Source organism: Papaver somniferum, chromosome 10 (genome assembly GCF_003573695.1).
Source record: "Papaver somniferum cultivar HN1 chromosome 10, ASM357369v1, whole genome shotgun sequence".
Taxonomy (NCBI): Eukaryota; Viridiplantae; Streptophyta; class Magnoliopsida; order Ranunculales; family Papaveraceae; genus Papaver; species Papaver somniferum.
Window position 1 is genome coordinate 142,496,342 of NC_039367.1, and position 15,144 is coordinate 142,511,485.

The following is a 15,144-nucleotide window of genomic DNA, read 5'->3' on the forward strand; positions in this document are numbered from 1 at the left end:
GAACATCGGGTCTGTATATGGTAATCTTGAAACCTGAGTTAAGTGATAGGTTGCAGTTTCATCCAATATGATATATTTGACACCTAGAACCTCGCCCTGACCAGAATATCGGGTCTGTATTTGGTAATCTTGCAACTTGAGTTAAGTGATAGGTTGCAGTATCATCCAATCTGATATATTTGACACCTCGAACCTTGCTCGGACCAGAACATCGGGTCTGTATATGGTAATCTTGCAACCTGAGTTAAGTGATAGGTTGCAGTTTTATCCAATATGATATATTTGACACCTCGAACCTCGCCCCGACGAGAACATCGGGTCTGTATATGGTAATCTTGCAACCTGAGTTAAGTGATAGGTTGCAGTTTTATCCAATCTGATATATTTTACACACCGAACCTCGAGTGGACCAGAACAACGGGTCTTTATATGGTAATCTTACAACAAGTGATAGGTTGTAGTTTCATGTAATCTGATATATTTGACACATCGAACCTCGCCCGGAACAGAACATCGGGTCTGTATATGGTATTCTTGAAACCTGAGTTAAGTGATAGGTTGCAGTTTCATCCAATATGATATATTTGTCACCTAGAACCTCGCCTGGACAAGAACATCGGGTCTGTATATGGTAATCTTGCAATCTGAGTTGAGTGATAGGTTGCAGTTTCATCCAATATGATATATTTGACACCTCGAACCTCGCGCGGACCAGAATATCGGGTTTGTATATGGTAATCTTGCAACCTGAGTTAAGTGATAGGTTGCATTTTCATCCAATCTGATATATTTGACACCTCGAACCTCGCTCCGACGAGAACATCGGGCATGTATATGGTAATCTTGCAACCTGAGTTAAGTGATAGGTTGCAGTTTCATCCAATCTGATATATTTTACACCTGGAACTTCGCCCGGACCAGAACATCGGGTCTGTATATGGTAATCTTGAAACCTGAGTTAAGTGATAGGTTGCAGTTTCATCCAATCTGATATATTTGACACCTAGAACCTCGCCCGGACCAGAACATCGGGTCTGTATATGGTAATCTTGCAACCTGAGTTAAGTGTTAGGTTGCAGTTTCATCCAATCTGATATATTTGATACGTCGAACCTCGCCCGGACCAGAACATCGGGTCTGTATATGGTAATCTTGCAACCTGAGTTAAGTGATAGGTTGCAGTTTCATCCAATCTGATATATTTGACACCTCGAACCTCGCTCCGACGAGAACATCGGGTATGTATATGGTAATCTTGCAACCTGAGTTAAGTGATAGGTTGCAGTTTCATCCAATCTGATATATTTGACACCTAGAACCTCGCCCCGACCAGAACATCGGGTCTGTATTTGGTAATCTTGCAACCTGGGTTAAGTGATAGGTTGCAGTTTTATCCAATCTGATATATTTGACACCTCAAACCTTGCCCGGACCAGAACATCGGGTCTGTATATGGTAATTTTGCAACCTGAGTTAAGTGATAGGTTGCAGTTTAATCCAATCTGATATATTTGACACCTAAAACCTCACCCAGACGAGAACATCGGGTCTGTATAATGTAAACCAAAAGCTCTGCCCTCCCTCTCTATCCAAGGGATGGAAGGGCAGAGGCCTTTGGTGTCCCCTCCAGTCAAGAATTGGGTCCTCACAATCACTAGCCAATATAATAAATATGCTTTTATCTCATTCCTTTATTCGTTCATGGTTCGATATTATGGTGTCCTAGGCGTAGAGGAACCACACCAATCCATCCCGAACTTGGTGGTTAAACTTTACTGCGGTGACGATACTGTAGGGGAGGTCCTGCGGAAAAATAGCTCGACGCCAGGATGATAAAAAGCTTAACACCTCTCATTCTTATTACTTATTCAATATGAAAAAAAATGAAAAGGTCGTTTTCTTCAAAACCCCAATTATTACATCCCTTCTCTCCCACTTCACACCTCGGAAGGCACCCTTCTTCTAGAGATAAACGAGCTTTCCACATCTTCTTAACCCGAAATGAAATGGCTGAGGAAAGGTTCCTTTTTTAGGGTACTCCCGAGAACAGATCCTGTGGAGACGGGGTGGGGCCTGTAGCTCATAGGATTAGAGCACGTGGCTACGAACCACGGTGTCGGGGGTTCGAATCCCTCCTCGCCCACAACTGGCCCAAAAGGGAAGGACCTTTCCTTTACCTCTGGGGGTAGGAAAATACTGATCGGGATAGTGGACCCAAAGTTATGTAACTTGGGTGTGAGTCTTTTGTCGAAACGGAATGGTCTTACTTTTTTTTTTCTTATTTATCGCGAATGATTCCATCATGAAAAAATTTATGCCCGCCCCGAATCCATATTCTTCCTCAGTCAGGCATATTCTTCCTCAGTCAGGCATATTCTTCCTCAGTCAGGCATATTATTGGAATCGATACACGAATCACCTTAACTATAAGAAGCCGCGTAGGGGGATTAGTCCGAGTGGAGAGAAAAAAAAAAGGATTGAACTGAAAATCTTTTCTGGAGATATCCATTTTCCTGGAGAGACAGATAAGATATCCTGGCATAGCGGCATCTTAATACCGCCGGGAACAGGAAAAAAAAATGTCGGGGATTCAAAAAAATTGAAAAATTGGATCTATGTCCAACGGATCACACCTATAAAGAAAAAGTTTTTTGTTTTGGTTCGACCCGTAGTCACATATGAAATAGCGGACGGGATAAATTTAGCAACGCTTTTCCCCACGACCTATTGCAGGAAAGGGATAATGTGCAACTTCGAGTTGTCAATTATATCCTTTATGGAAATGGAAAACCCATTCGAGGGATTTATCACACAAGTATTCAATTAGTTCTAACTTGTTTAGTATTGAATTGGAACCGAACTTTTTGGATCCTCTACTATTCTATGTTCTTTCCGAAAGTGTGTCAATCCCTATGTTGTGCGGAGCTGAGTATCTTATATTTGCAGAGAGAATTTCCTCTTCTTAACTGTCGAGTACCCCTAGGTTTCCTCGTCTTGATTTGCTTCTACCTTAACTGTCGAGTACCCCTAGGTTTCCGAGATTCCCCATGAGGCAGAACGAATGCATAACGGAGGTTATTTCGAAGGTGGAGACGCTGTAGGCTTCTTACAGCACACATTGGATACGTTAAGGGAACTCGGGGTTCATGCCCCCGATTATTTAGACGCAGTTAAAGATCTGTTCTAAGCTTCTCTTAAAGCGTTTTTAGTTCTTTAAAGTCTGTAGATGCTCTGTTTGCTTTAATGATGGCATTCCTAATCCGCGATGGCAGAATTTTTCTGGACCCCGTGATTGTTTTGTTTGAGTAGTGTACAACAACCTTAACCGCACAAGCCTGGGCCTACCTCCATCCCGAAGTAGAAGGCGCTCTGGTGGGATCCTCACGGACAGAAAAAGATTGCAGTCAGTTTGATAATGATCGAGTGACATTGCTTCTTCGGTCCGAACCCCGAAATGAAATGGCTGAGGAAAGGTTGCTTTTTTAGGGTACTCCCGAGAACAGATCCTGTGGAGACGGGGTGGGGCCTGTAGCTCAGAGGATTAGAGCACGTGGATACGAACCATGGTGTCGGGGGTTCGAATACCTCCTCGCCCACAACTGGCCCAAAAGGGAAGGACCTTTCCTTTACCTCTGGGGGTAGGAAAATACTGATCGTCGCTCCTACACGAAGGGCAGCTGTTAGCGGAATCAGAGCTCTTGGGTAAGAAGGCAGGAAAAAGTTAACACTAGGCTCAGCGAAAGACGATGGAAAAGGATACTTGTAGGCGTGTAGGATTGCCGTAACGTAATATGAATGGTTGAATGCTTCCAAAATGGATTTGAATAATGTTCTTTCTTTTATCCTTATTCGGCGCTTGTTTTTGAGTTGGTGTAAAAGAGGGCTAAGCCTAAGAATTCCAAGAGTTCGCTTTTTCATTTTAGCTTGAATACTTCAAGCCAAGATCAGGACGATGGGTGAGAGATAGGGGCTTGCGCGTCGTTATCAGTACCTGTTTTAGAGCGATATAACCTCGTTGTCCGCCTCTTAATGTCCAGGTCTTTCCCCGTCCCTCTCTCTCGATGTGGTGCCTTTCATTCGGCTTTGTCAACACTTTCTCGCAATGCCGGAAGGTAGGATTTCAGGTCTTTTCCCCAGCTATGAATCTTCATCAATGGCATAGTATTAAGAGATACAGACATTTTATATTTGATCTTCGATATGATTATAAATCACTATTTTAGGTATCATACGTCCATCATTATAGAACAACGGAGTTACCGTTCGATCCCACCTCTTTCTGTTCAAGATTCCTGACTTAATGCCCTTTTTTCACAAGACATTTGGTTGAGAAGGATTTGGTAAACCTAGAGATCATATTCTGGTAGAGGGTAAATCTGTTCTTTCTGCTTCTGTGTATGCTTATCTTTTAGCATTCGCCTATGCGGAAATGCTGCTTTGAATTACATATTTATATATAGCTAGGCGAAAGAGCAAAAAAGGGAGTGGTTTCAATAGAAGTTGCAATAAAAACTACTAGAATTCACTACATGGAACTATGCCCGCTTTGGTTATCTTATCCTAGCATTGCTAACTTTCTCGACAGGACCGATCTTTAAGCGTGAAATCGCTTTTTCATCCCCCCGAAAAGTTTATAGTTGCAGAAAGCCTTTCTCGAGGAAGTCCACCCTTTTAGGGTTCCATCGACTCATCAAGGTTAAGTAAGCTGTCTATATCCGTCTGACACCTTGACTTCATCGCCTTACTCGCGTCAATATCAACAGCAGATGAATGAGATCTTCTTTCAACGAGGTGGAAATCCGCCCTTTCAAGATAACTAACTGATATTGAGGAACCAGCTAAGCGATCTGCCAAAGGATTCAACTTATTTACCAAGCGCTGATCCAGACATGTTACCAACTGAACCAAGATCACCAACTAAGTTTGCCAAGCCTAGCAGAGTCATTCCATCAAATGCACCACAAAATGCTTCATAAACAGAGTTTTAATAAAGAAGTTTACTTAGATAAACTGGCGTTTTCACTTTCAAATAAGTTTCAGCATCTCTAACAGTTCCGAATTAAGCAAGGTCTGAAATAGATCCACCAGAAGGATTGAATCCTGTTTTGAACTAAGAAATGGGGGTTTTCCAGAGAAGTCAGAGATTAGACTTCTGATCCGGTAATATTTGTAATGGCTCTTTTATTGCTCCTTTTAGCTATAAAGACAGAGATAGCTTTTTACAGTTAGCAAATGAGATTGCAAAAGCTATATCAGTTAGTTTAATCAAGAAGTCAGATGCCCAGAAGGAGTTGTGAGGGAGAACTCCGATTGTTTACGATTTTCAACAGACGAGATCAGATCGTAGAATAGAGAAGGATTTTCTTCCACTACTGAATCAGAAGTAGCTGCTTAGGTTTCATATAGTTGAATAGGAAAAAGACTCCGCAATTAGTGCACATGAAAAAAAAGAGGTTCTGTCCGTGAATCAGATCTGGGATGTTCGGGAGAGTTGTTGCAAGAGGTAGTGAAACTTTCGAATCAGCTGTGATTGAATCAGTAAGCGCAGCAGATCCGGATCCTAGTGCTTTCGACAGATCCTTCATTTCAGTACTTTCCCTCCCGGTAAGAAAACGTATGCGCGTGACTAATCGCACAACATCGATGGCAAGCAGATGACTCTTTCATGATTGGACTTAGCAGCAGTGGTGGATCATCATATATCTGGCTATCTGATCTCTCCGATCTGCTTGTGTGTTTCTCATAGGTCTCCCTCCTTGTCCCTATCTCTCAATGTAATGAGACCTACTGAAAGGAAAGACTCGTTTCTCCGCCAATCTTTATAGAGAGGGATCAAAATTCAACCTATTGGAACTTCAGGCGTTAAAGGAGCTGATGGTAAGGAGATTATTAATCCCAAAAAACCATCCAAGGGTGGCGAGGTCATTCTTGCATGGGCTTTGCTTTGATGATGGGTAGGCTTGTTGTGCTTTGGCCCTTCTGGCTCTTCGAGATCAAAGGCTGACGCAAGGCACTACATCTTATATTTGTTTATATAGAGATGTTCTATTAGTTTATATAGTTCTTTCTATCATGCGTCTCGAGACACTTGAATCAATGTAACTCAGTGATTCTAAGAAGGGCTTGGAAGAAGAGAAAATGAAATAACGAACAACCGCGTTGGTCGTAATAGATCGACTTTTATGCTAGTTCTTGCTCCAGCATGAAAGTTCCATTTTAGGGAAGGACGACGTACCATGATACTTTCTGTTTTGTCGAGCCCTGCTTTGGTCTCTGGTTAAATAGAAGCTCTAGAAGCTTCACCTAGTTCACTCGCCAAGTCTCTTTGCATCCATGGCTGAAACGACAACAGACAGCGCAGGCACCTAGCAATGGCTCCCTTCTTACCAGAAATGACGGACTCCGACATAAGACTCGACTTGTTAGATATTACGGAGGTTCAGTGAGCACCATGCCGAATCTCTCTACCATTTTCTTCTCTTCCACTTTGGCCAATAACATATATTCCGTAAAAGTAAATTGCGAACCCTTGTATATCCTCTGATCCTGGGAGACTACCAAAGTTGCAGCAATCTTCATGCAACTCCAGACAATGCAAGACTCAAAATGGACCGCTTCCGCGGATGAGGGACGGTCTGGCTAAGCAAGCCCTTATTCAGAAGCTCTAGATTCAGGCGATTACCTGTTAGTAATCTGTTCTCCGTACAACAATGTGTTGAACTACTTCAACAAGTCTGCGCGTGAGGTATCCAGCATCTGAAGTTCGTACAGCAGTATCCACAACGCCCTTGCGGGCTCCGTAACAGGAAATTATATATTCCGTTAAAGAGAGCCCTTCGCGTAAATTGCTTTGAATGGGTAAATCAATCATTTGTCCTTGGGGATCCGACATTAATCCTCTCATACCTACTAATTGGTGTACTTGAGATGCATTTCCCCTAGCTCCCGAAAAAGACATTATATGGACTGGATTTAAAGGGTCAGTCATCCTGAAATTAGGATTCATTTCTTGTCGCAAATATTCACTTGTAGCATACCATATCTCAATGGATTGACGTAATTTTTCTACCGCGTGTACATTTCCATAATGGTGGTGTTTTTCCAAAATCAAACTTTGTTGTTCCGCATCTTGGACTAGCCATCCCTTAGAAGGTATTGTTAAAAGATCATCAATTCCTAATGCAATGGATGTAGCAGTGGCTTGATGGAAACCAAGAGTATTTACTTGATCCAGTATGTGCGATGTATATTCCATTCCAAAGTGATCTATTAATCTGCTAATAAGTCGTTTTATGGCAGTTCCATCTATCGCTTTATTGTGAAAGACCAGATCGGCCCTTTCTGCCATAAGTACCTCCATATTCCGCTGAGTAGGATTCGACAATAGGTTTGAGTCAGTGATTCGAAGACTTCTATGTGGATCATTATTATCAGTATCTCTTCTAGGCATTACATTTCGAAAAAGCCTAGGGGTCTTTGGTAAAAACAATCATTCATTAATTGGGCCGTTTTCATTTGATTTTGATGAGATTCAATATGTAAATGAAAGAAGCAATGCTATACTAAACAATTCTTTACTTTCATTTAGAAATTATCACAAATATCAATTGATTCAGCAATTGGATCGTTGGAGTTATCGTGTTATTAGTCTAGGATTTATCTTTTTAACGGTTGGTATTCTTTCAGGAGCAGTGTGGGCTAATGAGGCGTGGGGGTCATATTGGAATTGGGACCCCAAAGAAACTTGGGAATTTATTACTTGGACTATATTTTCTATTTATTTACATATTAGAACCAACCAAAATTTTCAAGGCACAAATTCCGCAATTGTAGCTTCTATGGGATTTCTTATAATTTGGGTATGCTATTTTGGGGTCAATCTATTAGGAATAGGCCTACATAGTTATGGTTCATTCACATTAGCATATTAATCGAAGACGTGACCTAATACATAGAACTAGCATATGTAATGAAAGTTTGTGTGAGTTTTAGAGAACCGGTTCAATTACTACTTGATTGAACCGGTTCTCTAAAACTCCAAACGTATCTGATTAAAATTCACTTCTTTTTTTATTTAAGATTAAGATAAGGAAAAATAAGACTTCTTTTTCTTTTATGTCTTATTCATGCAAATTATCGAGAAAAGTAATTAGATAAAATAGCTTCTACCTTGTCAACTGATAGTGAGAGAACGAAATCTGGATAAATACCAATGCCTATTACTGGCAGAAAGATACAGATTGAAACAAAAAGTTCTCTTGGTCCAGAATCAAAAAAATAAGAATTTTTGGCATTAAATTGCTTGTATCCATAAAACATCTGGCGTGACATAGATAATGAATAAATAGGAGTTAATATCATTCCAATTGCCATTACAAAAGTAATGAGTATTTTTGGCATTAAAAGATATTTGGGGCTGGTAATTATGCCAAAAAAGATTACCAATTCAGCAACAAAACCACTCATTCCCGGCAATGCAAGAGAAGCCATCGAGAAACTACTGAACATTGTAAATATTTTTGGCATTGGGATAGCGATTCCTCCCATTTCGTCGAGATAAACGAGACGTATTCTATCATAACTCGTTCCTGCCAAGAAAAAAAGCGCCGCACCAATAAATCCATGAGAAATTATTTGCAAAATGGCCCCGTTGAGTCCCATATCGGTTACGCAGATTCTTTCCCCAACTAATGAAGATATCTTGGCGGAATTGCCACATATGAAATTGAGCACAATTTTGCAAAGAAATACCCCACTTGTTTCTCGAGAAGAGATGGGAAACATGTTCAATCTCATTTGATTGAATAGTTGACTCAGCTCCTTGTTGTTTGAAGAAACCCTCCACTTCAATTGGTCTTTTTTCACGAAAAGCAGACATGAGATAACAAATCCAATTGAATGAGTATGAATAAAGGGTCCATGGATAAAGAAAAAAGTGTATTTCAATCGTAACTAGATCTTCCATTTTTTCTTTGTAGAAGGGAAATTGAAGCGACATAGCTATTAAATGATGACTCTCTTCGAGAATGTGTAACTTTGGGAATTCCAACGATTTGTTTAATCGATACAAATTGTGACCCGGATGGGTCTCTACCGACGCTGATGTGCGAAAGAATGGGGAGCAAACAGGATTAGATACCCTGGTATTCCATGCCGTAAACGATGGGTCAGTCAACAGGAGATTAGCACGAGCTAAGATAGATAGAAAGAAACGAATAGATTAGCTCCAGTTGCGTGAACTGCTCTTTCTTTAGCGGAGCGATCAAGAAGCTCGGCTAGGTCGAATCTCCACCCATCAGTCGACCCCCACCGCGCTTACGGCTCTATACCCCAACCCAACTTGCTCTGGCCCCGGGTCCTACCTAGAGAGACTAACGGCTCTGAAAGAGAGAAAGACCCATCCTGGGATTGTAGTTTAACAGATCACGGCCATATTATTAAAAGCTTGTGGTAAGAATGGATTTCGTTCTAATGCCCGGAAATAATATTCCAAAGCTTTTGTATGTTCTCCGTTACTTGTGTGGATAAGGCCTATGTTATACAGTATATAACTTCGATCATAGGGATCAATTTCTAGTCTCATAGCTTCATAATAATTATGTAAAGCTTCCGCATAATTTCCTTCGGATTGAGCTGACATCCGTTGCGGTCGTTCATTCTATTCAAAGAATCCCCGTTTCAGAACCGTACGTGAGATTTTCATCTCATACGGCTCCTCCCTTCTGTGCATAATGAACGATAATAATCCATGGAACCAAAAGAATATCAAAATATTCTCATTATGAACTGACAGGGACTAGTGTTTTTACAAGAAATATCTAGTCAGCCTTCCTACAAGAGGTCTTTTCTTAACACTAGTCGTGTTGTTGCTAGATAGAAAAGGTTACTCCAACAATTTCTTTGTCCTCAACGCCCCCTATTTCCAGGAATTAGTCACTTCAACAGTCTTTGATGGTTATATAGGTATCCAAAGTACAAACGGGATGGATGTTTGTTGTCCCAACCATTCTTGTTAGTTCTGATCCCGATAAGGAAAGGGATAATTTATAACAAAGTTTTTTTTGTTGATTCCTAGGTGTAGTGCTTCTTCCCCTATGCCGCCTATTGGTTGGTACTGATGGAGTAGGATTGACCTCTAATACAGAAAGAACCTATAGGTGTAACCTTTCGTTCAATACTAGATTAGAAAATTGAAGCATCTGAGGCTGCATCAATCGGGGATACACAGTAGAAGGAATTGTTCTATTTCCAAACTTCACCTTCAAGAAGCGTAGATTTTTTTAAGGTTTATTTCAATAAACGCGTTTCATTTTATACCGAATCCAACCCTGCGTTCCTTTACTCGTAAGACAGAGAACACTAAATAGAATCAAATCACACCATCTCTATAATAGGTAAATGCCTCTTTTTCTCCGGAAGTTGTCGGAATTATGCGTAATAAGATATTGGCCACAATTGAAGAGGTCTTATCAATAAAATTTCCATTTATCCGTGATCTAGGCATAGTTCGCAATCCATTCTATAATTCTTCTCATTACCTCGCATGGGAAAAGAATCCCACAAACAAAGGAATTGTACAGGACGAAATAACATAAAAAAAGACTCGTTCTAAACATGAAATTAATATTTCCTACAGATTATGATAACTCGAGAAGTTTTTTATTGGATTATGATTCAAAGAAGGAAAAAGAATAGAATAATCGTTCTATGATCAAAATACCACCCCATCCGTTTTCATATTTCGAATTGTTAGAATCGGTTGGTCGTACCTATACTGCAAAAATAAATATGAATGGCTCGCTATTGACCCGATTTATGGGTCATAATCATAAAATTTTGTAGGAGAGATGGCCGAGTGGTTGAAGGCGTAGCATTGGAACTGCTATGTAGGCTTTTGTTTACCGAGGGTTCGAATCCCTCTCTTTCCTTACCTTTGCCTAATTCAAGAGCGTTATTGACCAGAATGGATCAAATAACAAACAAACAAGGAATAGGATTATTCCAAGAGGTAGACCTTTCTTTGAAATGAATTCTCTATTCCTAATTGGGGTGGTACGAAAATTATTGATAAAGGGTAGCCAAGACATAAAAATATCCCCGCGGATCCATTTATGATACATGAAATGGGAAAAATATCCGGCTCACACCCCTTAGCTTCGGTCAATTTACTTCGGCGAAAAGGGGGAAAAATTCTCCGAATCCTTACCTTGCTATTTGAGTTAGGTTCAAGTCTGACGGGAATAATATTCTACGACCAGCAATTCGTTTATTTTCAAGCCGACCCACTTACTATCTATTATTTGATTGACTAACCCTTTATATTGGGATGAATGAAGAGTCAAATGTTTTGGCAATTCTTCATGGGAGGATGAATCAAGATAATTTTGAATCAGAGCTTTGGATTTTTGTTCATCCTTCGTCGTAATAATATCTCGGGGTTTGCAGCAATAACTTGGTATATCTACTATATGGCCATTAACTAAAATATGTCTATGTTAACTAATTGCCGAGCTCCAGGAATGGTCGAAGCCATACCCAATCGAAAAAGTATGTTATCCAAACGCATTTCAAGTAATTGTAGTAAAACTTGACCAGTTGACCCTTTGGATTTTCCGGCGATACGAACATATTTAAGTAATTGTCGCTCTGTCATACCATAATGAAACCGCAATTTTTGTTTTTCTTCTAGACGAATACGATATTGAGACTTTTTCACAGAACGCGATTGATTTCTAAGATCATTTCCGACTTTAGGACTTTTACTAGTTAGTCCCGGTAAAGCCCCCAGACGGCGTATTTTTTTGAAACGAGGCCCCCGGTAACGAGACATAAAAACTCCTTTTTTTATTTACAGAATAAACCTAAATTAAGACTGAACTAAACGATAAACGAAAAAAATATACTGAAGTTAAGTACTGTACTACAAAGAAGAATGAGATGAATTGTATCAATATTCAGACTCTTTTGTATATATAGCAAGGTAAGGAGACTTTGTCTTAATTTGTTCTGTAGAGATCTAACCAACCGCTCAAATCTGTTTTTTATTCATAGTTGGAAGTTCTTACGACATAATAGATCCGCTATTTTTGAGAAAAGGAAAGAAGTCTTTTCAATATTCCTTGAGTTCAAGGAGACATTATTAATCATGTAATAAAGTATAAAATAGAACAAAGAGAGAAAAGCCGGCTATCGGAATCGATGACCATCGCATTACAAATGCGATGCTCTAACCTCTAAGCTAAGCGGCTCACATAACAAAATTGTGTTGTGCATAGGAATTCAGTCAACTACTTAGCTCTTAGCTATTCAAAATAGATAATGAACCCTTAGGTTTTAGGGGCATTGGATTCTCACCAATGTTTGCGTTACTCAAGCCGACATTCTCGCTTCCGCTTCGTCAGGTGCTCTCCTATGAATTAGGAAAGCGGCACATACCATGGGGTAGCGACTGTTTATTAAAAACACAGGACTCTGCTAAGTGGTAACACAATGTATAGAGTCTGACGCTTCCCCTGAAAATGGGTCTGATACCGATCACTCTGTTGCAGCAGGGCGCTAGGGCCCGGTAACGTTACGTCTGTCGCTTAGGTGCTACCATGCCGCGGGTAACTGAATAAGGAAAAACGATTTTCCACAAAGTGGTGACGAAAGGTATAACTTGTACAAATCTTTCCATTTTCCAATTCGATTTGATCCATTCGTTCGTAGAGCTATTTACTCGATCCCAGACATTTCTGGAACACCTCTAATAGAGGGACAAATAGTCAATTTTGAAAGAACAAATATCCTAGGTTAAGTGATAGGTTGCAGTTTCATCCAATCTGATATATTTGACACCTTAAACCTCGCGCGGACCAGAATATCGGGTCTGTATATGGTAATCTTGCAACCTCAGTTAAGTGATAGGTTGCAGTTTCATCCAATCTGATATATTTGACACCTTGAACCTCGCATGGACCAGAACATCGGGTCTGTATATGGTAATCTTGCAACCTTAGTTAAGTGATAGGTTGCAGTTTCATCCAATCTGATATATTTGACACATCGAACCTTACCCGGACCAGAACATCGGGTCTGTATATGGTAATCTTGCAACCTGAGATAAGTGATGGGTTGCAGTTTCATCCAATCTGATATATTTGACACCTCGAACCTCGCGCGGACCAGAACATCGGGTCTGTATATGGTAATCTTGAAACCTGAGTTAAGTGATAGGTTGTAGTTTCATCCAATATGATATATTTGACACCTAGAACCTCGCCCCGACCAGAATATCGGGTCTGTATTTGGTAATCTTACAACTTGAGTTAAGTGATAGGTTGCAGTTTCATTCAATCTGATAAATTTGACACCTCGAACGTTGCTCAGACCAGAACATCGGGTCTGTATATGGTAATCATGCAACCTGAGTTAAGTGATAGGTTGCACTTTCATCCAATCTGATATATTTGACACCTAGAACCTCGCCCGGACCAGAACATCAGGTCTGTATATGGTAATCTTGCAACCTGAGTTAAGTGTTAGGTTGCAGTTTCATCCAATCTGATATATTTGACACCTCGAACCTCGCCCGGGCCAGAATATCGGGTCTGTATATGGTAATCTTGCAACCTGAGTTAAGTGATAGGTTGAAGTTTCATCCAATCTGATATATTTGACACCTCGAACCTCGCCCTGCCGAGAACATCGGGTCTGTATATGGTAATCTTGCAACCTGAGTTAAGTGATAGGTTGCAGTTTCATCCAATCTGATATATTTGACACCTAGAACCTCTGCCGGACCAGAACATCGGGTCTGTATATGGTAATCTTGAAACCTGAGTTAAGTGATAGGTTGCAGTTTCATCCAATATGATATATTTGACACCTAGAACCTCGCCCGGACTAGAACATCGAGTCTGTATATGGTAATCTTGCAACCTGAGTTAAGTGATAGGTTGCAGTTTCATCCAATCTGATATATTTGACACCTCGAACCTCGCGCGGACCAGAATATCGGGTTTGTGATAGACACATTTTTGTGTCTAAATTTTACTCAATGTCTCTATTGTTAGTGCTCGATTTTTGTACTAATTTTTATGCTTTGTGTGTTTGTAGGTGTTTTTGGAGAAATACACTTGTGTGGAAAAAGTTGCTCAAAAAGTGCTATTTGGACCCCCGGAGAAAAGTACTAAAGGCACCCTCATTTTGGATAAGGGCACTCCCAGAGCACCCGGTGTTAAAGGCACCCGAAAAATGGTTTCAAGGAACTTCTTCTTCATCTTTTGAAAATTGAAATTGGCCGAAAAATAGTCACAATTGCTGGCAGAATTTTCGATCGAATTTCGGACGTGATTTAGTGATATTCAATCCCTGAAACTTAGTGGGTAGACGTGATATGTCATAACAAAGCTGGTATCGGTGTTTGTTTCGATCGAATTTGGCTGGATAACTCGCACGAATAAAATAGGGCAAGCCACGTATGGGAAAGATACTCGGGATTTTTGTGCCATGTTGAGGAGATTTCGTGAGGATATTGCATGTATAACTGCTACTGGTATTAGGTAGAAAGGTGCTGGAGCAATTCCGTGTACAACAGGCGCATGAGAAAGCAAATCAGGGAAGAAAATATTCCCGAGAATATTTTTCTTCACTGCCGAGTAATGGAGGATTATGTGAAGTTATTACGTGAGATTTTGTTGTTTATAGGTTATAAATAGGTGATGGGATATCAGTAAGGAGGGAAGATAGTTTGGGAGATTTTAGAGCACCAAAAAGTCGAAAAAAATCAAGTTACAGAGCTGCCATTTTTCTGATGCTGCTGAAGAACACGAAGAACATAAGACGCACACCCTTGTGTCGTTTATGCTACAGTGATTGCGACTGTTTCAGAACAGTCTTAAAAGCTACAGTTTCAGCGACTGTCGCAGGACAGTCTTATTTGTTACAGTGACAGCGACAGTCAACATATATCGTTCTCTGTAACTTTAATTATTTTCACACTTTTATCATTTGTAAACCCATCTTTGAGCATAAATGAAATCAAGTTTTGAGCGTGTTTCCAACATGATGAGAGGCTAATTTCTCCCACAACCAAGGCAATGAGGAAGCTATTTACGCATGAATAATTGGTAATCATTTATTTCCTCTAATTTATAATTTATA

General features: G+C 40.2%; 1 non-coding gene and 1 pseudogene across 1 annotated transcript; one reads left to right on the top strand and one right to left on the bottom strand.

Annotated features, from left to right (window-relative positions):
• The first annotated feature begins 2,069 nt into the window (after positions 1–2,069).
• TRNAR-ACG lies at positions 2,070–2,143 on the top strand. Its single transcript has one exon. It is a non-coding gene; the product is annotated as a tRNA-Arg (tRNA).
• A 7,727-nt stretch (positions 2,144–9,870) lies between these two features.
• LOC113316377 lies at positions 9,871–10,504 on the bottom strand (annotated as a pseudogene).
• Between the last annotated feature and the right edge of the window lie 4,640 nt (positions 10,505–15,144).